Source organism: Petaurus breviceps, unplaced genomic scaffold, assembly GCF_028583685.1.
Source record: "Petaurus breviceps papuanus isolate PSGF00001 unplaced genomic scaffold, PetGlider_PUasm1.0 126, whole genome shotgun sequence".
NCBI lineage: Eukaryota > Metazoa > Chordata > Mammalia > Diprotodontia > Petauridae > Petaurus > Petaurus breviceps.
In genome coordinates this window covers 76700360-76720880 of record NW_027185655.1, presented here as the reverse complement: position 1 = coordinate 76720880, position 20521 = coordinate 76700360, and the positions used below count along the sequence as shown (strand labels likewise).

At 37.8% G+C, this 20521-nt stretch overlaps 1 protein-coding gene across 5 annotated transcripts in view; it reads left to right on the top strand.

The window, feature by feature from the left end:
* Positions 1 to 9143: 9143 nt before the first annotated feature.
* PALLD (palladin, cytoskeletal associated protein) overlaps positions 9144 to 20521 on the top strand; it is a 543092-nt gene continuing 531714 nt past the window's right edge. For 2 of the 5 annotated variants that reach the window (XM_069097232.1, XM_069097207.1), the window contains exon 1: positions 9144 to 9454. The gene's annotated coding sequence lies outside the window, so the exon portion shown is untranslated. Of the gene's footprint in view, positions 9455 to 15729; positions 15939 to 20521 lie in introns of all 5 variants that reach the window. The other 3 variants (XM_069097225.1, XM_069097216.1, XM_069097213.1) reach the window with 3 other exon arrangements.

Sequence of the window (20521 nt, the reverse complement as noted above, 5' to 3'; positions counted from 1 at the left end):
GCCTGGATCTGGATTTCTGTCTTGAGTGGTGGTCCTGAGGTGTGTGACCAGTGAGCCAGAGTGTGTGTGGGCTGTACAGACAGCACCCTCCTAATAGCTCCGGCAGCTGTGAAAACTCCAGCGATTTGGGACAAAGCTCTCCCCTCTGGAAGCAGAGTTCTACTGTGGCAAAAAGCTCAAAAATCAAGTAATCGAGTGGCAACATGAGCAAGAAGAGGAAGCAAAGCAAGCACAGCAATCCAACTTTAGATTCCTTTTTTGGGGGCAAAAAGTATCAACGTATGGAATGGGAAGAAGACAACAAAGTCATAATACCTGCAACAAAAGCTTCCAAGAAATAAATGGAGGAGCTCAAGTAGGATTTTGAAAATCAAATAAGAGAAGTGGAGGAAAAATTGGGAAGAGAAATGAGAATGATACAAGAAAATCATGAAAAGAGAGTCAACAACTTGACTGAAGAAAATAACACCTTAAAAAATAAATGAACTCAAATGACAAAAGAGGCCCAAAAAGCCAATGAAGAGAAGAATGCCTCAAAAAGCCAAATTTGCCAGATAGAAAAAAGAATCTCAAAATGTCACTAAAGAGAATAATTCCTTCTGAAGTAGATTGGAGCAAATAGAAGCTAATGACTTTAAGAGAAATCAAGATACTATTAAACAGATCCAAACAAATGAAAAAGTAGAAAGCAATGTGAAATATCTCATATCAATATCTCATAGAAAAACCACTGACCTGGAAAATAGATCCAGGAAAGATAGTTTAAATATTATTAGACTACCTGAAAGCCATGATCAAAAAAGAACCTAGAAATTATCCTTCAAGAAGTTCTAAAGGAAAATTGCCCTTTTGTTCTAGAGCCAGAGGGCAAAATAGAAATTGAAAGAATTCACAAATTACCTCTTGTAAAAGATCCCAAAAAGAAAACTCCTAGGAATATTATAGCCAGGTTCCAGAATTCTCAGATCAAGAAGAAAATATTACAAGCAGCCAGGAAGAAACAATTTGACTATTATGGAAATGCAATCAGGATAACACGGGATCTAGCAGCTTCTCCATTAAGGGATCCAAGGGCTTGAGATATGATATTCTGGAGATCAAAGGAGCCAGGATTAAAACCAATAATCACCTACCAAGCAAAACTGAGTATGATGTTTCAGGGGAAAATATGGTAATTCAACAAAATGAGGACTTTCAAGCATTCTTGATTAAAAAACCAGAGTTGAATAGAAAATTTCACATTCAAATACAAGAAGCAAGAGAAGCATGAGAAGGTAAACAGGTAAAATAGATCATAAGGAACTTATCAAATTTCAACTAAAAATAATAATTATAACATATGAAACATTATGAGGATAGTTGAAGGGAATATAAATGTGTATATATCTATATATACATATATAAGTATACATACATAAATATGTCTATATAGGAGGGTATATGTGCATATGAATACATATGTGAGTGTGTATATATGTTTATAGGTATACATAGACAGAGGGCACAGGATCAATTGAATAGGGAGGGATGCTACTTAAAAAGTGAAATTGAGAGGTGAGAGTGGAATATAATGAGAGGAGATGGGGAGAGACAGAATGGGATAAATTATATCATATAGAAAGGGCAAGGTATAACTGTGACAATGGAGGGGAAGAACAGAAAGGCAAAAGGGAATGGGTCAACCTTACTCTCATTGAATTTGGCTTAGAGAGAGAATGACATACACACTAAATTGGGTATCTTGTCCTACAGGAGAGTAGGGGGGAAGAGAATGAGAGGGGGGATAACAGAGGGAAGGGAACGTTGGGGGAGAGGGTAATTAGGGACAGAGTCAAAGTAAAGAATAGAACAAGATGGGGGGAGGGATAGGATGGAGGGAAACATAGTCAGTCTTTCACAATATATCCACTATGAAATGTTTTGCATAACTACACATGTACAACCTATATTGAATTGCTTATCTTCCCAGTAAGGTTAGGTGATGAGGGAGGAAGGAAAAGAATATGGAACTCAAAGTTTTACTCTCAATTTTTTTTATTATTATTATTGAGGCAATTAGGTTGCACAGTGGGTAGAGCACCGGCCCTGGAGTCAGGAAGAATGAGTTCAAATGTGGCCTTAGACACTTAACACAAAAAACTAGCTATGTGACCTTTGGCAAGTCACTTAACCCTAATTCCCTATCTTCCCAAGTCCAAAAAAAAAGCAAAAAAATATTTGGGGGGCAGCTAGGTGGCTCAGTGAATAGAGCACCGGCCCTGGAGTCAAGAGGACTTGAGTTCAAATTCAGCCTCAGACACTTGACACACTTACTAGCCATGTGACCTTGGGCAAGTCTCTTAACCTCAATTGTCCTCCAAAAAGCAAAAAAAAAATGTTATCATTATTTCAACATGCAACTGGGAAATAAGATATACAGGCACTGGGGTATTGAGATCCATCTTGCCCTACCAGAAAGCAGGAGGGGGTATGAGGGAGGATATAGGAGAGAACAGATTGGGGGAGGGGGTATACAGTATTCAACTGTTTTGGGGTGGTTGATAGGGGAAAGATGGGGAGAAAATTTATAACTCAAAATCTTGTGGGAATGAATGATATAAACTAAAATAAACATAAAATTTAATTTTAAAACATTAAATTAAGGTGTAAGAGAGGAATATACTGAAGGAAAAAAGGGAGAAGTAAAATGAAGTAAATTATCTTACATAAAAGAGGCAAGAAAAAGCTTTTACAACGGAGCTGAAAGGGGGTAGGTGAAGGAAAGGTGAGTGAACCTTACTCTCATGAGAATTAGCTCAAAAACGGAATAACATACACACTCAACTGGCTATAAAAATCTCTCTTAACCTATAGGAAAATAGGGAGGAAGGGGATAAGAAAGGGGGAGAGAGTGATAGTAGGGAGGGCAGATTGGGTGGAGGAGATAGTCAGAAGCAAAACACTTTTGAAGAAGGACAGGGTGAAAGGAGAGAGTGAATAAAATAAAAACAGGATGGAATAGGATGGAGAGAAATACAGTTAGTAATAGTAACTGGAAAATTTTTGAAGCAAGTTTCTCTGACAAAATCCTCAATCTTCAAACATATAGAAAATTGAATCATTTATAAAAATGAGAGCCATTCCCCAATTGATAAATGATCAAGAGATATGATGATTTTCAGATAAAGCAATCAAAGCTATCTATAGCCATAGAAAAAATACTCACTATTGATTAGAGAAATGCAAATTGAAACAATGTTGAGGTACTTTCTCATACCTATTACATTGTCTAATAGGACAGAAAAAGTTAATGACAAATACTGGAGGGGATGTGAGAAAAATGTGACATTAATGCATTGTTTGCAGAATTGTGAACTGATTCAACCATTCTGTAGAGCAATTTGGAACTATGCCCCAAGAGAAGTCTGTATGCAGATAGTATCATTTCTTTCTTTGGAAGAGGATAGCATTTTTCATCATGGTATTGTCTTGGATCATCGTATTGCTGAGAATAGCTAAGTCATTCACAGTTGTTCATCATACAATATTACTATTATTTTTTAAATATTCTCATTTTGCTTGCTTCATTCTGCATCAGTTAAGGTAAGTCTTTCCAGGTTTTCCCAAAAGCATTTTGCTCTCCATTTCTTATAACACATTACAATAATAATTACTGTAACACATTATAAACATATACAATTAGTTCAGCCATTTCCCAATTGATTGGCATCACCTCAATTTTCAATGTTTTGAAACCAGAAAAAGAGGTACTATAAACATCCTTGTACAAATAGGTCTTTTTTCCACTTTTTTAAATCTCTTTGGGATATAGACCTAGTAGTGGTATTTCTGAATCAAAAGATATAAACCATTTTATAAACCTTTGGGGCATAATTCCAAACTGCTCTTCAGAATGGTTGAATCAGTTCACAACTCCACCAACAATGTCCCAGTTTTCCCACATCCACTCTAATATCTGTCATTCTCCTTTTCTATTAGACAGTCATATAGGTGTGAGGTGGTACCTTAGAGTTGTTTTGATTTGCATCTCTCTATTCAATGGTGATTTAGAACATTTATTTATATGACTATAGATAACTTTGATTTAATGATCTGAAAACTGCCTGTTCACAGCTTTTAACCATTTATCAATTGGGGAATGACTTGTATTCTTATAAATTTGACTCAGCTCTCTATATATTTGAGAAATGAGAAATCAGAGATAACATGCTATAAATTTTTTCCATTATTCTGCTTTCCTTCTAATCTTGGTTATGTTGGTTTTGTTTGCATAAAACCTTTATATTTTAATAATCAAAGTTATCTATTTTAAATTTCATAATGCTCATCATTTCATAATCTCTTGTTTGATCCTTGTGTATACCCTTTGACATAGTGATACTACTACTCTGTCTGTATCCCAAAGAGATTTTTTTTAAGTAAAGCATCAATATGTAGAAAAATATTTATGGCAGGTTTTTTTTATGGTGGCAAAGAATTGGAAATTGAAGGGATGCCCACCAATTGTGGAATGAGTGAACAATTTCTGGTACATGATTGTGATGGAATATTATTGTGCTATAATAAATGTCAAGCAGGATGCTTTTGGAAAAACCTGGAAAAGCTTATGTGAACTGATGCAAAGTAAAATGAGCAGAATCAGGAGAACATTATGCATAGTAACAGCAATATTGTGTGATGATCAACTGTGAATGACTTGGCTATTCTCAGCAATACACAGATCTAGGACAATTCTGAAGGATGGAGTCAGAATGCAGTCAAAGCATGCTATTTTTTACTCTTTTTCTTTTTGGTATGTGTTCTTCTTCACAACATAACTTATATGGAAATATATATTTTTTTATGACTGGCCATGTATGACCTTTGTCAAATTACTTTCCTTTTTGTGTAGGAATGAGGGGAGGGACAGAAGGAGTAGGAGAATGAGTACCTCAAAATTTTAAAATGAATATTAAAAATTACTTTTGGAGATCATAAATCCAATCCTTTATTTTTTAAAGAATAGGGAACTGAAGCCCAGAAAAGTTGTGACTTTCCTACTATTATACAGTCAGGTCTGAGGTAGGATTCAAACCTGGGACTTCTTTACTCCAAGTCCAATATGAAAACATGGAGAGATAATTCTATTAACATATCCCCTATCTGCTAGCTCTTATGTACTAGAATGCTTTTGCAAAATTACTAACAGAACAATTGTAAAACATTTTGAGCCTGTGTGGATAAATGCACAAATCACCTCTGAAGAACTTTTCTCTTTATAGCAATATGACAGCTCTTATTCATTTATAGTCTAGTTCTGTGACATGTAAAAAAAATCCCCACCCCCAGGCTTGAGCTGTTTGTCACAGTATCCATAATATTAATTTTAGTTTCTGTATGCAAAAATAAAATGGAATGGAAAATTATAAATTAAATTAATTCATCTGGATAACTACCTCAGCTGTTTGTTTTAACTATGTAGAAAACAACTAAGATCAAGCACCTGATAAAAGGGTAATGACATTTCTTATAAAATATATTTCAGTGGGTTTGTTGGCTACTTATCTGGACAATCAAAAGAATGTATCTCTTACTCTTAATACTCAGAAAGAGTCTTTGATTTGGATTCAGAAGAGACCTTGGTTTTAAACTTATTTCTAACTCTCATATTGTGACTTTAGGGAAGTCACTCAACATCCTAGAGTCTCAGTTTGCTCATCTGGGAAATAGGGAAAATAATGCTCCTCACTCTCCCAAAAATAGCCATCATTTCCTCATTAAACCCAAACTTAGCTGGCTCAGAGGGTTTTCTTAACAGTTAAATGAGTTAAGATATATAAAGTGCTCCTGTAATCTTAAAGCACTATATAAAGGCTCACTTTTTCATATTTTACTCAGTGTTTCCAGTCTTACAGGTACAAGTACAGTCATTCTTTACAAGAAGAGGCTGTGTCAGGTTTCTAAGCTTTAATTTGATAAGAGGTCAGTGTTTTTTAAAGGAAATCTGATTTGTTAGTCTATGATAGATTATCACATAAATAAAAGAAAAAAATTCTAATTTGTCATATCTTAGGTAGCAGAAGAAAGCTGAGGGCTCAAATGCTAAAATGAAAATTTTTTTATTAATGCTTTATTAATTTCTGATTTACATCATTTGTTTCTGCCAGATTTTGAGTTACAAATTTTCTCCATTTTCCCCCTACCCACCACCCCAAAATAGCAGTCCCACAGGATATCACCTCCTCCAATCTGCTCTCTCCCATATTTTCTCCCATACCCCTTTCAACTTTTCCAATGGATCTCTATGCCTCACTACCTGTATATCTTATTTCCCAATTACATGTAAGATGGTATTAATAATAGTATGTATATACACACACACACACACACACACACATATATATATATATATTTGAATATTTGATTTTAAAACTTTCAATTCCAGATTCATTCCCTTCCTTCCTTGTCACCCACCCTTACTGGGAAGAGAAGCAGTTCAGTATAGGTTGAACATGTGGCTAATGCAAAACAGTAACATAGTAGATATATTGTAAAAGACTCACTATATTTCCCTCCCTCCTATCCCACCTCCCAATTGTTCTGTTCTCTACTTTGATCCCGTCCCTTTTCAAAAATGGGTGCTTCCAACTTCCCTCCCCCCCCCCAGCCTACCCTCCTTTCCATCATTCCCCCTACTCTCCTGGAGGGCGAGATACCCTATATAGTGTGTATTTCATTCCCTCCTCAAGCCAAATTCAATGGGAATAACGTTGACCCATTCCCTTTTGCCTTCCTATTCTTCCCCTCCATTGTAACCATTTTCCCTTGCCTCTTCTGTATGAGATAGTTTACCCCATTCTGTCTCTCTATCTCCTCTCATTATATTCCTCTCTCACCTCTTAATTTCACCTTTTAAGTATCATCCCTTCCTGTTAAATTGGTCCTGTGCCCTCTATCTATATATATACCTGTAAATATATATACACACATTCACATATGTATTCATATGCCCATATAACCTCATATATAGACATTTTATATATATATATATATATATACATATACACATATTTCAACTACTGAGAAAAGTTTCATAAGTTACAATTATTGTTTTTCCATGTAGGAATGTTAATAGTTCAACTTTGAAAAGTTCCTTATGATTTCTTTTCCCTGTTTACCTTCTTATGCTTCTCTTGCTTCTTGTATCTGAATGTCAAATTTTCTATTTAACTCTGGTTTTTTTCAGCAAGAATGCTTGAAAGTCCTCTATTCCACTGAATGACCATATTTTCCCCTGAGACATGACTGCCAGATCCTGAGTTATCCTGATTGTGTTTCCACAATATTGAAATTATTTCTTCCTGGCTGCTTATAATATTCTCTCCTTAATCTGGGAATTCCGGAACCTGGCTATAATATTCCTAGGAGTTTTCTTTTTCAGATCTTTTTTAGGAGGTGATCAGTGGATTCTTTCAAGCTCTACTGTGCCCTCTGGTACTAAAACATCATGGCAGTTTTCTTTGAGAACTTCCTGGAGAATGATTTCTAGGTTCTTACTTTGGTCATGGCTTTCAGGTAGTCCAATAATTTTTTAATTATCTCTCCTGGATCTATTTTCTAGGTCAGTGGTTTTGCCCATGAGACATTTCACATTGCCTTCTATTCTTTCATTTGTTTGGATCTGTTTAACAGCATCTTGATTTCTCATAAAGTCATTAGCTTCCATTTGCTCCAATCTAATTCTGAAGCAATGATTCTCCTCATTGAGCTTTTGAGATTCTTTTTTCCATCTGGCAAATTTGACTTTTTAAGGAATTCTCCTCATTGCCTTTTTGAGCCTCTTTTGCCATTTGAGTCAGTCTGTTTTTTAAGGTATTATTTTCCTCAGTCAGGCTGTTGACCCACATTTCATAATTTCCTTGCATTGTTCTCATTTCTCTTCCCAGTTTTTCTTCCACTTCTCTTATCTGCTTCTCAAGGTTTTCTATGGCCTGTAACCAGCTCATATTTTCCTTTGAAGCTTTTGGTGCAGGAATTCTGACTTTACTGTCTTCCACCTGTTCCATGCTTTGCTCCTTTTTGTCCCCAAAATAGAACTCTAATATTGGAATCTTCTGTCTGCTTTGTTTCCTTTGCCTTGTCATGTCACCCCTCAATCACTTGACCCCTGGGCTTTTTGCCACAGTGGGACTCTGCCACCAGACAAGGGGGATTTTGTCCCGAACGCTGGGGTTTTCTCAGCTGCCTGAGGTATTAGATGGGCACCCTCTCTGAGGTCTCCTCAAGCTCTGGCAAGCTGGACACACACCCCAGGACCTCCACCCTAGACTTCAATCCAGATCCAAGAAGATTAAAGCAAGAGCAATTACCCCTCAGACTGGTGCTTGGTCCCCCTATACTCTGCAGGCCAGGAGCTGAAGCTGCCACGTGGCACTGGCTGGATGTGCTGGCATCTCAGCAGCTTCTCGCCCCGGGGGGCAAAAGCCGATGCACTCCCACTTACTGGGTCCCAAAGTCCAGATTGCACTGACCTCTCACTTTGTCCTTCTCTTCTATGTGTTGATAAATCTGGAAACAGCCACAGCTGCTGCTGATCTGGAATCCCTCTGCCAGCAGGCGACTGATCATGCCTGCCCTGGAGCTAAAGCCATTGCTTGGGGCTGTGCTGGCTGATTCCTGCCGGCCTGCCGGGCTGTCCTCAGTAGGAGGTTAGCTTCTCTGTGTCATTGTGTGGGTTCTGCAGCTCCAAAGTTTGTTTAGAGTCTCCTTTTTACATGGATTGTGGAAGGTGGAAGCCAGAGCCGAGGGAAGGTTGTGCTTCTACTCCACCATCTTGGCTCGCCCCCCTAAAATGAGAATTCTTTATAAAGATTCCATTTTTCCCCCATTAACAAATTGCTTGCAATGTCTTGCATTGATTAGGAACTCCACAAAAGTGCGGTGGCAGGTGACCTTCAAGATTAGAATATAAGAGCACATGCTTTAAATACTATCTTGATTGCAACAGAAACCTTTTCTCCCTCTACCAATGCCCTTAAGTTTCTAAGAACCACACACTCTCAGTGCTCAGTTACTCAGAGTTACAAATCTAACAGCTCTGCTACTGGAATGCCAGATAGTGACCCTCTGCTGAAACATGAGTTCAGTTACCAAATATAGATGGGGAGGGGGGAGGTAAGAATGATATATTCAGAGAGAACACTTGCAACTCCGAGGCCACAGTTGCTCAAAACTCACTGCAGACCAAGCAAATTTTAATAAATAGGCAAGGAAAATTTCAGCTTTCCTAGGAAGAAGAGGAAAAAGCTCATCTGAAGTTTATCATAATTTTGGAGACTTCAAATTGACCAACCATTGATAAGGTCTGTAGCATATAAATATGTAAATATATATCTACAAATGTATTAAACAATAGGGTAACATTTCCAGGCTCATCCTGAGCAACTGATAATTCAATATCACAGATTTCCATAAGGTACGATATTTTATAACATTCTTGTTTTCTTTTGCCCTGGAGTGGGAGAGGGACAAAGAGGGCTTTTCTTTGTTTTGTTCTGTGTGGGGGGGGGGGGGGGGGTGTGGGGGGGAAGGGGTTTTTTTTTCACAGAAAATAGGGGGGGGGGGGGGGGGGGGGGCTTGTGGGGGGAAAAGAGTTCTTAAGACATAAAACCTATATGCTCTTTTTTCCCCATCTGTGCTTTCTGAGGTCTGTGATACTATTTTCTGTAATAATCTGGGCCATCCTGTTCAATTACTTCATAGTTTTCAAAATTTTCCATACAGCTACTTCACCCTTAAAAAGGACTTCCCATAGCAAATATATTAATCATTTTCTCTTTAGTTCAGACTGCCTGTGGTCTATCTTTAAAAAAAAATAAGTTATCCCCCTAACTTTATTTCATAACCTAAAAACAAATGACTTATAAATGATACTGGGATATTTTCAGTGTCATTTTAAGTCATTTGGTTACATGTTTAAGTAAATGGTACTAACTACCTAACTAGAGAACATTTAATCAGCTAAGCTGGGAATCTCTGTGCCATATTTCTAAATATGTACTTATGTGACCTGTGCTTAACTGTAGTTTGAAAAAATCTCTTACTGCAGGAAGGCTACTGTATATTCTCTACATTCCATTTATGTTAGGGCATTATAGTACAACTCTATAATGAGCTATTTTTGGTTACATATTAAATTTGTGCTTTATATCCTGCAAATGAGGTCAGCACAGATAGAGGCATACAATGGAAAGGATAGTTACTTGAGTCAAAGTAACTGAGTTCAAATCCCATTTCTGTCACTTATTATTTGTGTAACTTTGGGCACATCCCTTAACCTCTCTGAGCCTCAATTTCCTGATCTGTAAAATGGGGGGGGTGTATTAGATGATCTCTAAAACCTCTTCTAGTTCTAAATATAGTTTCTACGATTTCAGGTTTAAGTTATGTTTTAATATCTGCTGAAAGCCATTGTCATACACTGTGGTACTGGAAAGAGCACAAGATTTGGAGTCAAAGAACCTGTATTTAAAGCCTGAATACTTTTGACTGTGTGACATTCTTCATCTGTAAAATGAGGCATTTGAACCAGATGTTCTCTGGAGTTCCTTTAAGCTTAAAAATCTATTTTCCTCTTATCCTAGTATAAAAGTGGGGCTCCACACACTAACATCATAAAGACAAACCTGAACACTGGCAATAGGACAAAAGTGGGGGTGTGCTGGGGCCAGCTTGTACCATGATATTCTCAAGAGCCAATTGTGAAATTTTCAGTGTGAACATTTAAACCTCAGAAATCAGCAAATGCCACAAATCAGAGCCTGATTTATTGTTTTCTAGATTGTCCAGACTTAAGAAAGTGATGGGGGAAAAGAACAAAAATACAGTTTTAACTTAAATTTGTGTTGTGCATACATTCTCTTTCCAGACAGTTTTGTTAAACATTTACCAGCATACAATGCATATACTAAACATTTGCTAGCATATACTGCATAAAACATTGATATTAAAGTTATATCCTCCTTACTCTGAATTCCTAACTTCCCACAAATTTCTGGGACCTGGTCTACAGAACTACAGCCACTCAGATCATTGAGATCAACAAAGCACTCTTGTCAGGTAACTGAAGTAAAGGCAAAAGTGTTAACCTGGATGATCCAGTGTGGTGAATTCCATGAGTTCAAAGGGCATGTGAATAATCTGAGAATATAGACCTAATTGTAGAGATGTGACGATTAATCAAGATGATTAGCAAGTCTGACAAGTGCTATCAAAATTTATTTTGCATTCCTAGGACACCAAATAAGAGCAAATCTCTGAGCCTCTGCCATCCAGATGTACAAACTATAATTCTCTAGCAGCATTCTATTTGGGACTCAGCTTTATTACTGAAAGAATAATGCTGAAGACAGATACATAGTCCATTCTGTTCCTTTATAGATTTGGATTACAGTGGACAGTCATGGATGCCATGATTTGTTACCACATAAAATAGAGGAAAAGGCAGAAAATGGTGCTCTTACCAAATAATAAATCTGTCAGATTCTTTAAGACCTATCAAAGAAAATCTCAGAGGTTAAGACAATCTGTTTGGATGCCCCCTACTTTCTTTTTATGGGCTTGGGGAAAATATCAAAGGATATTGAGATAACTGAGTTCCAGTAAGGAATTCAAGTTATCTCTCTCCACTTAACAGTTTCATGCTGGACAAAGGCTAGTAAAGAAAATAAAGGTAATTAACAAGCAGGTTAAAGTTGCTCTGACTACAACTTTTTACTGTTTAAAGGTCAGACTAGGAATGTACCAAATATTTTCCTAGTGAGTGTAATGAGGACATAAAGTCACTGAGGGGTTCAGTAAGTGTTGTAAGATACTGACTTTAGTCTCATAGAGATTTCTCCAATAACAGTAAGTTAATTATGTATATTTTGGCTTTTGGGAAACATTATTTTCCTTTTGTTTTTTGGGTTGGGTTTTTTTTAATATGATCGACTACTTTGCTTAATTCTTTCATTTGCACATTTAGTATCTCAGTTTAGGCTAAACCAGTTATGGCTTTGTTAATTCCTTTACTTCTGGGATGGGCAAGGAGACAGAGAAGGTATACAAAATAGCTTATACAAAGAGACAAATTGGTTTGGTGCTTTGCATCAGTCAGAGAAGTGATGCAATCTGTAAAGAACAAGGAGATAGATATTGAGGAATGAGATAGGATATGGAACAGATTTTAAGGCTAAAGCTTCATTATTCAGTTAAATTTATATACTGAATTCTCAGAACATTTGACAAATACATTCTAATGAAAGTATAGGAGCATAGCCTAGGGCCAGTGTAACTGGTGTTTAGATTGTGTACCATTTGGAATAGCCCTGAACATTTTGGTGGATGATTGAGATAGGCCTCTCCATTTATAGGGAATTCATCTCAGAGACCATAAGATCTTTGATATAGAAGTAGAGGGACCTCAGAAGTCATCTGGACCACCCCCTAATTTTACAGTTGGTGGAAATGAGGCCCAGGATAATTAAAATAGTTGCCCAAAATCAAACAGGTAGTGTCAGAGGTGGAATTTGAACCCTGGTCCTTTGAATTCAAAGTCAGTACTCTTTCCATTATACCAAACTGACCACAAATAAATTTTCATCTGATTTTCACTTCCTCACCCAGTCATACTGACAATGTAAATAGAGCAAAGGGTGGTAAGAGATACAGAGCTATTGTTCTTCTCATTTTTTTCTCTATCTTTTCTCCTTCATCCTTCTACTTTTTTCCTTTCATACCCTGTGATTCAATGACTTTTTTTCCCTTTCCCATGCTTTCAGTGTGGGAGAGGTAAAAATAGGACAAAGAGACAGTGGACTAAACTGGGAGGTGATAAAGTTTACAACCTTCCCAAAGATGCTCTAGCTTAATCAGCTCACCCAGAGTAAATTGGTATGCAACCCCATGCCACCCATACCCCATTCCCTTGCTCCACAAGGAGCCCTGCCTCTCATGGCCCCCAACTGAGCAAAGTGTCATCATGGTGAGTTCCAAGAGCACATTACAAATATTGAAAGCCTTGACCATCAAAATCAAACATTGTCCATGAGCCTAAAATAAGCTTGTCAAATTGTAAAAGGGTGGGAGTGACTTATGTTAACATTGCTGTAAGTCCATGAATTATGTTTGCAATATTGTAAATACAGATACACACCCCTATGAACATACCCCTATACATACCTATACACATATATATTTCCAGAAGAAAGAGGCACAAGCCTTCACAAATTATTCATCTTCCTAAAATAAGTTGGATCCCATAGCTTCAAGCAAGGAAAAGTATCTATTTTCTAAACAGATGTTCTTAACCTGGGACTTATGATTTTTAAATGATTTGATAATTATATTTAAATATATTTGACTCCCCTTGTAATCCTATGTATTTTGTGCATAAAAAATTATTGTGAGAAGGGTTCCATAGGTTTCACCAGGCTGTCAAAGGGATCCATGGCAACAAAAATGGTTAAGAACCTCTGCTCTGGGATATGTCTAACAATTCAACTCAGTCAATGAACAGGGGAGCTAGAGAAGGACCACAAAGGTGCACTGTCAGAACTAGAAAACAAGTTAGTTTGGGACACTAAACCTTTTGAGAAACAACATTCAAGAAACCAAAGTAGGGGAGGCAAAAAAAAAAACCCTTAAAGCATATGGACCCATACCGCAGAGCCATAGAGTAGAGAACAGGTGAAAGAGACAATATTCCAACAAAGGTCAAATCTGCCAAATGGATCTGACTAGTTAGAATTTCATTTCTGATATATCAGTCAGAATGGAGATAACCTTACAGTGAGAGAGGGAGGAAGGAGGGAAGGAAGAAAGGAAGGAGGGAAAGAGGGAAGGAGGGAAGAAAGGAAAGAGAAAAAAAGCACCCACCAGGTGCCAGTCACTGTGCTAAGTAATTTACAGATATTATTTCATCTGATTCTCACAACCCTGAGAAATAGTTACTTTTATTATCCCTACTTTGTAGTTGAGGAAACTGAGACAAAGAGAAGTTAAACGACTTGCCCAGTATCACACAGATGGTATCTGAGGTCATATTTGAATTCAGGTCTCCCTGACTCCAGATCACAGTGCCACCTACCTGCCTAGAGACACAGTCAGAGAAACAGACATAGGGAGAAACAGAGACAGTGACTGAGAAACAAAAAGAGCTGATTTCAGGGACCTGAGCATGGATACCTCAAAGTAAAGAAAGAATGCAGGAGGAGTTAAAACCTAGAACCTGAGTGAGAGGTAGATTTGGGATCCATTTCTGGAATCAAAGGATCAAGACCAACTCTCCCAGCCTTTGACCAGAGGGTCCAGAGTGAAATATCCCAATAATGCCTGAGCTAAGGGGAAAAGGAGGAGAAGGCTTGTGCAAAGAGAATTGTTTACCTAAAACCCAGACTTTTCAACCCACAATTGAGGGTCAGAGAAGTAGATTGTGTAGGGTTGAGACCTAGCAGATAAGCTAGTCAGAACCACAGTATTTGACCTAAATGACTCTTGAGACCAAGAACAAAGCTAAGAGTAAAAGAAGGGGAGGACTAATGTCCCATAGTAGTTGCTTAGGACATCCATTATGAGGAGAGGAAGAAGGGAGGAAATCCTATGATGTTCTCCTAAATGGGTCCTTGGTAATAGGGGACTCCATGAAAACTAGGGGAAGAGGTGGCAGTGAAAACCTAGCAGCTGACACTATCCAGCAGGAGTTTGCACTATTTGCTTTGGAAGACAAGAAGTTCAGGGAAGGAGTGGTGATTCTGAAACAACCACTTGATTTGAAGACAGAGAACCTGGACTTGAGTTCTGGCTCCCATGCTTATTATCTGTGTGACTGTGGGCAACTCACTTCAGGACTTTGCAAAATGAGGAATTTAGACTAGAGGACTTCTAACTCTAAATCTATGAGCCTATGGTCATGAGGTCTCAATTTCCTCATGCCTAAAAAAAGTAAAAATAAAAGAACAGGTTATATTAGATGAGCTCACTTCCATCTCTAAACTCTATGATGCTATAAGAATGTTCAGGGTGAAATGGGGTGGCCCCCCATTCTCCAGGTCCAGGCCACTTGGCAACAGGCCATTCTATATTTAGATAGTGCTCACAGTGAGAAATAAATACCACCATATGCTCAGAGCTTTCCAGGCTGTCTGGCATATCCAATGTGCTGACAGTAGGAAATCCCTACTGACATCATAAACCATCTGTGTCTTCTGGCTCTACTGCAATGAAGATAACTGGACATGCCCAGGTCAAGTATCACCTCTCCAAGAAGCATTCCCTCTTACTGACCCAGTCATTTCCTTCTTCTGCATTCTCTAGCTATGCAATGAGATTTTATTGTACCGTGGAGCCCAGTACTTGGTTGTCTTCTGCCAGGTACTCTTCTCTCTTTGTTTCATCTTGTTCTCCCCAATGAGATTACAAGCACCCAAACTGCAAGGACCAAATCTTCTACTTTTGTATCTCCAACAGTGTGCCTAGTACAGTGCTAGATACCTAATAGGTACTTAGTAGCTACTGGTTGTTGTCCTTCATTCTAAAAGAAGACAAAAATGACATTACTATATTAGAATCAAGTCACAGTGTGTCCAAATGTATGGACTCGGAATGCCCTACCGCAGGTCAGCAAATGTTCTACCGCAGGTCGGCCACAAACAGACTATGTGAATATGTGAGGTAGATTTTCTCAATTTATGCATATCACATTTCTTTCAGGCTATTTCAATTCTGCTTTGCTAATAGAGTCTACTAATGGAGTCTGTGTTGATATGGTAATATTGACCTTGGAGTTTGAAGACCTGGATATAAATATTGGTTCTTCCGATCACTAGCTGTATGACCTCAGAGAAAGAGGAAGAAACAGAGATGGATGAATGGAAGGAAGAAAGGAAAGAAGGAAGGAGCATTTATTTAGCACCCACCAGGTACCAGCCACTGTGCCAAGCACTTTACAGATGTTATTTCATCTGATCTTCACTGAGAAATAGTTACCATTATTATCCCTACTTTGTAGTTGAGGAAACTGACACAAACAAAAGTTAAGTGACTTGCCCAGCATCACACAGCCAGTACCTGAGGTCATATTTGATCTCAAATCTCCCTGACTCCAGATCACAGTTTAACCTACCTTCCTAGAGACAGAGTCAGAGAGACAGGCAAAGGGAGAGATGTCCTTTGTTTCATCTTGTTCTCCCCAATAAAACCACATATTTGTCATATTTGATCTCAGATGAAAATGAAAGGGCTATACTAGATGACTTCTAAGGCAACATCCAGCTACTAAATATAGCATCTCTTGGGGGTTTTTGTTTTGTATTTTTTTCCCAGAGTGCAGAATAAAGAGGTTTGGATATGAATTTGGAGGACCTGGGTTGAAACCTAAGCTCTAATCCAACACAACATTTATTAAGTATCTCATATCTACAAGGTATCAGGAAAGATTTTGTTCAGATCTCTGATTTAATCGGTGTAGGCAGCTCTCCTGTGAGGATGTTCCCTCTGTCAGTGCAGATAGGCAACTATCTGTAGTTTAAGATCACTTAAGAGTTGCCCAGGTCATTGAAAAGTTAAGTGACTTGCTCAGATTCACAAAGTCAGTATGTGTCAAAGATAGGAACTTGAAGCCAGGTGATACTGACCCCCTAAACTGTCTCTCTCTACTATATCAGACCACTTCTAAATGATAAGGATATGGGGCCTCACATGTAACTCTCCTTAACATAGTTCCTTCCCTCTAGGAGATTACATTATACTGTTTCATCACCTATAAAATGAAAGGGTTAGACATGATGACCTCAAAGGTCCCTTCCATATAATCCTAGGACTAAGTGGGAGGACAGGAGAGACTCCCTTTGATACATATTTAATAGAATTTCCTCCAAAATGGTAGCAGCAATAAAAAAGGGGTGGAGGAGGTAATATGATGAAGTGGAAAGAACATTGGATTAGAAGTTTGAAGACCTACAGTTTTAGTCTCACATGTGTCTCTTCCTATCTCGTCATTACCATTCATTTATTCTATCTACCAGGTCCTTGACCCCCAACCTCTGCAAAATAAGGGAGTTGGACCAAAAAAATTCTTTGAAGTTACTGCTAGTCTCCAAATGTTATGATTCTCCATCACCAGGCATGACTCGTGATTTCAATTATATCTGTTTAAGCAAGACTAATTTTTCCCTATTTTTCTCTTTGACCTTTTTTTACTCAAAAATAAAGTTTTCCCAATAAATTTAAAGCAAAATAGTCTGAGAGGAGGAACCTACTAATTATAAGGTATGAATTAAAATTAGAAAAGAAGTCATTTCCTTTAATAATATACAGGGCACCCCAAAGTCTTTTTTTTTTTTTTACTTTTTGGAGAAGGAGAGGGAAGGCAATTGGGGTTAAGTGACTTGCCCAAGGTCACATGGCTAGTAAGTGTTAAGTGTCTGAGGCCAAATTTGAACTCAGGTCCTCCTGACTCCAGTGCCAGTGCTCTGTTCACTGTGCCACCTAGCCACCCCAGTACCCCAAAGTCATTAACATTTAAAATGACACTAAGACTTTAGGGACACTCTGGATATGTCAGAATGTATAGCAAATTCTATAGCCAAATTATCTTTGACAATATTGTTTAGTAGAAAGGGAATTCAAGATTTGGCAGATAAATCGAGGAAGGAAGCAAACAAGCATCTATTAAGCACCTATGTGCCAGGTACTGAGCTAAACACTTTACAAGTATTATTCCATTTGATATTCATAACAACTCTGTGAGGTAGGCACTATTTTATTCACATTTTACAGTTGAGGAAACTGAGGCAAATAGATTAAGTGATTTGTCAAGGTCACACAGTGTCTGAGGTCAGATTTTAACTCAGGGCTTCCTAACTTCAGGCTAAGCATTCAATCCAAGCTGCTAGATGGGTTGAAGAAACAATATTAAAATTAATAAGCAAGAAAGATATGTAAGCAAGAGAACTGAATAAAGAGAGGGGCAATGTGAGTTAAAAATTGGAAACTATTTTTAGCTCTTGATTAACCAAAATGCATATAATCTCCTTGCAGTTAACTGAAAATTGCCTGTAATATCTCAGAGTATTTTCCAAACATTTCACATTCTTGAAATATGCAACCCATTCTACATTACAATGGTTTATCTTTTTTCCCCTAATGACAGTTTAATAAAATGAAAAGGGAAGCCTTGGCTAGATATTGGGAGACAGAGGAAGTATTTAATCAGTGACCTATAGTAAAGTCTTTAGAGTATGATTACAACAATGATAAAATGACTTATTCTATGAAATGCAAATTAAGTTCAATTAATATTAAGTGCCTACCCTATGTAGAACATTCTGGTAGGTCCTGAAGGGGTGGAGGTTAGGGTTCAAGGTTTAGGCAGAAGACAATCCCTGCCCTCATGGAACTAGCCATCTAGAACGGGACTAAGATCCAAATACAGATAATTACTACATGATGAAAGAAAGTAAGGGAACAAATATTTATTTAGTGACAGTTATATACCAAACACTGCTAAGAGCTTTACAAATGCTATCTCATTGAATCTTCACAACAACCCTAGGAGGTAGGTACTAATATGATTTTTACAGTTGAAGAAACTGAGGCAGATGGAGGTTGCCCAAGGGTGGCTCAGCTAGTAAGTGACTGATTTTAGACTCAGGTCTTCCTAATTTCTGTCCCAGCACTCTATGCACTGAGAAGTACATTAGAGAGATACAAAACAAAGTGCCAGGTGAGTTCTGAGGGGGAAGGTGGTCACTAGTCAAGATAATCCAAGAAGGCTTCACAGAAGAGAGAGCATTTGAATTGGGCTTTAAAGGATAGGTCTCAATCCAGAGCATTCCAGGGGAAAGAAACAAGGTAACTAACTAAAGCATAATCTTGCAAGTTCAATGAAGGACAGAGGACAGTTAGGTGTGTTTGAGAGAAGCATATATAACAGAGGCCTTCCCCATCATACAACAGTTATGTATGGAATTATATACCAGTTGGATATACATTTTTAGAAAGGATACAGGCCTTAAGAGTTGATTTATATAGCCCTTCACATACATTATCTCATTTGAGTCTTGTAACACCCTTATAAGGTATTAATTTTTTTTCCCATTTTAGATAAAGAAGCAGGTTTAAGTGTCTTGCTCAGAGTCACACAGTCAGCAAGTATTAGAGGCAGAATTTGAACTCCAAGACACTAACCTCAAATACAGCATTCCACCTACTAAGCTGTACTATCTCAACAAAAGAAGTTAGAAAATTGATCAGGCTTCTCTAATCATGATGATAACAGTATAATGCTTGCCGGCATTATATATACTCATTATTATATATATACTCATTTGATGCTCACAATACAGAGGGAAAGGCACTGTTATTATCCCCATTTTACAGACAAAGAAGCTGGTGTAAATAGAGGTTAAATGATTTGCCCAGGGTTACACAGCTACTAAGTGTCTGAGGCTGGGTTTGAACTCAGGTCTTCCTGACTCCAGGTCCAGTACTTGTTTGAGTACATCACCTAAAAGAGAACCAAACAACAAAGTCTTGGGGAGGCTGGGTGGTGCAGTGAATTGAGCACTGGCCCTGAAGTCAGGAGGACCTGTGTTCAAATCCAGCCTCGGACACTTAACACTTACTAGCCGTGTGACCTCGGGCAAGTCGCTTAACCCCAACTGACTTCCAAAAAAAGAAAAAAACAACAACAAAGTCTGAAAATAGAGTACTCACCTTCTTTGTTCTAAAAATAAGTTTAAGAGAGCAAACCACCTGAGAAAAAGGTCTCCCCAGGTGATAAATAATAGCTATTATTATTGTTGATTCAAAATGCCAAAAGGGGTGTTGAGTTTGAGTAAAACAGAAAGTGTTTGATTGACAGAATTCAATCAGAAATTGTTGCTTACAGAGACTGGGGGATATCTGCATGGCTAGCAACCCAATGCCTCCAACAGTACCAACCCAGTATGTTTAGAGGGCCTCATTTTTCATTTAGTGTTTGGTCTAGATGATGCCAAAGGGGTCATTTCCAAATCTCAGATTCTGCAAATCTGAGAAGGACTTGATGAAATATTTCTCCCTTACAGATCTGTCACTATTCTCACTTAGTCTAATTCCTTGGGATTAAATAATTGTCTAGCAAAAGTAACCAATTAAGGTGCAAAGACATGTGCTATTAATAGCCATTAACACATTAGTACTAATTATCATATCAGATCTTTATCAGAGAAAAGCACTGGAGAAAAGAACAAAGGACAAATAATTAAGTGAGAGGGAAATGGAAAGGGTGTTGACTTGGAAATCAAAGGTCCTGGGTTCTAGTCTAGCTGTGGAACTTTCCTTAATTTAATTCTCCTCTCTTACCCTCAGTTTCCTTATCTGCAAAATGAGCAGGCTGAACTAGGTTCATCAATTTATAAAACTTTATGTCAGGGGTTCTTAACCTGAGATCCATGAATTTGGTATTGTTTTTAATAATGGAATTTCAGTATAGTTAATTTCCTTTGTAATCATATATTTT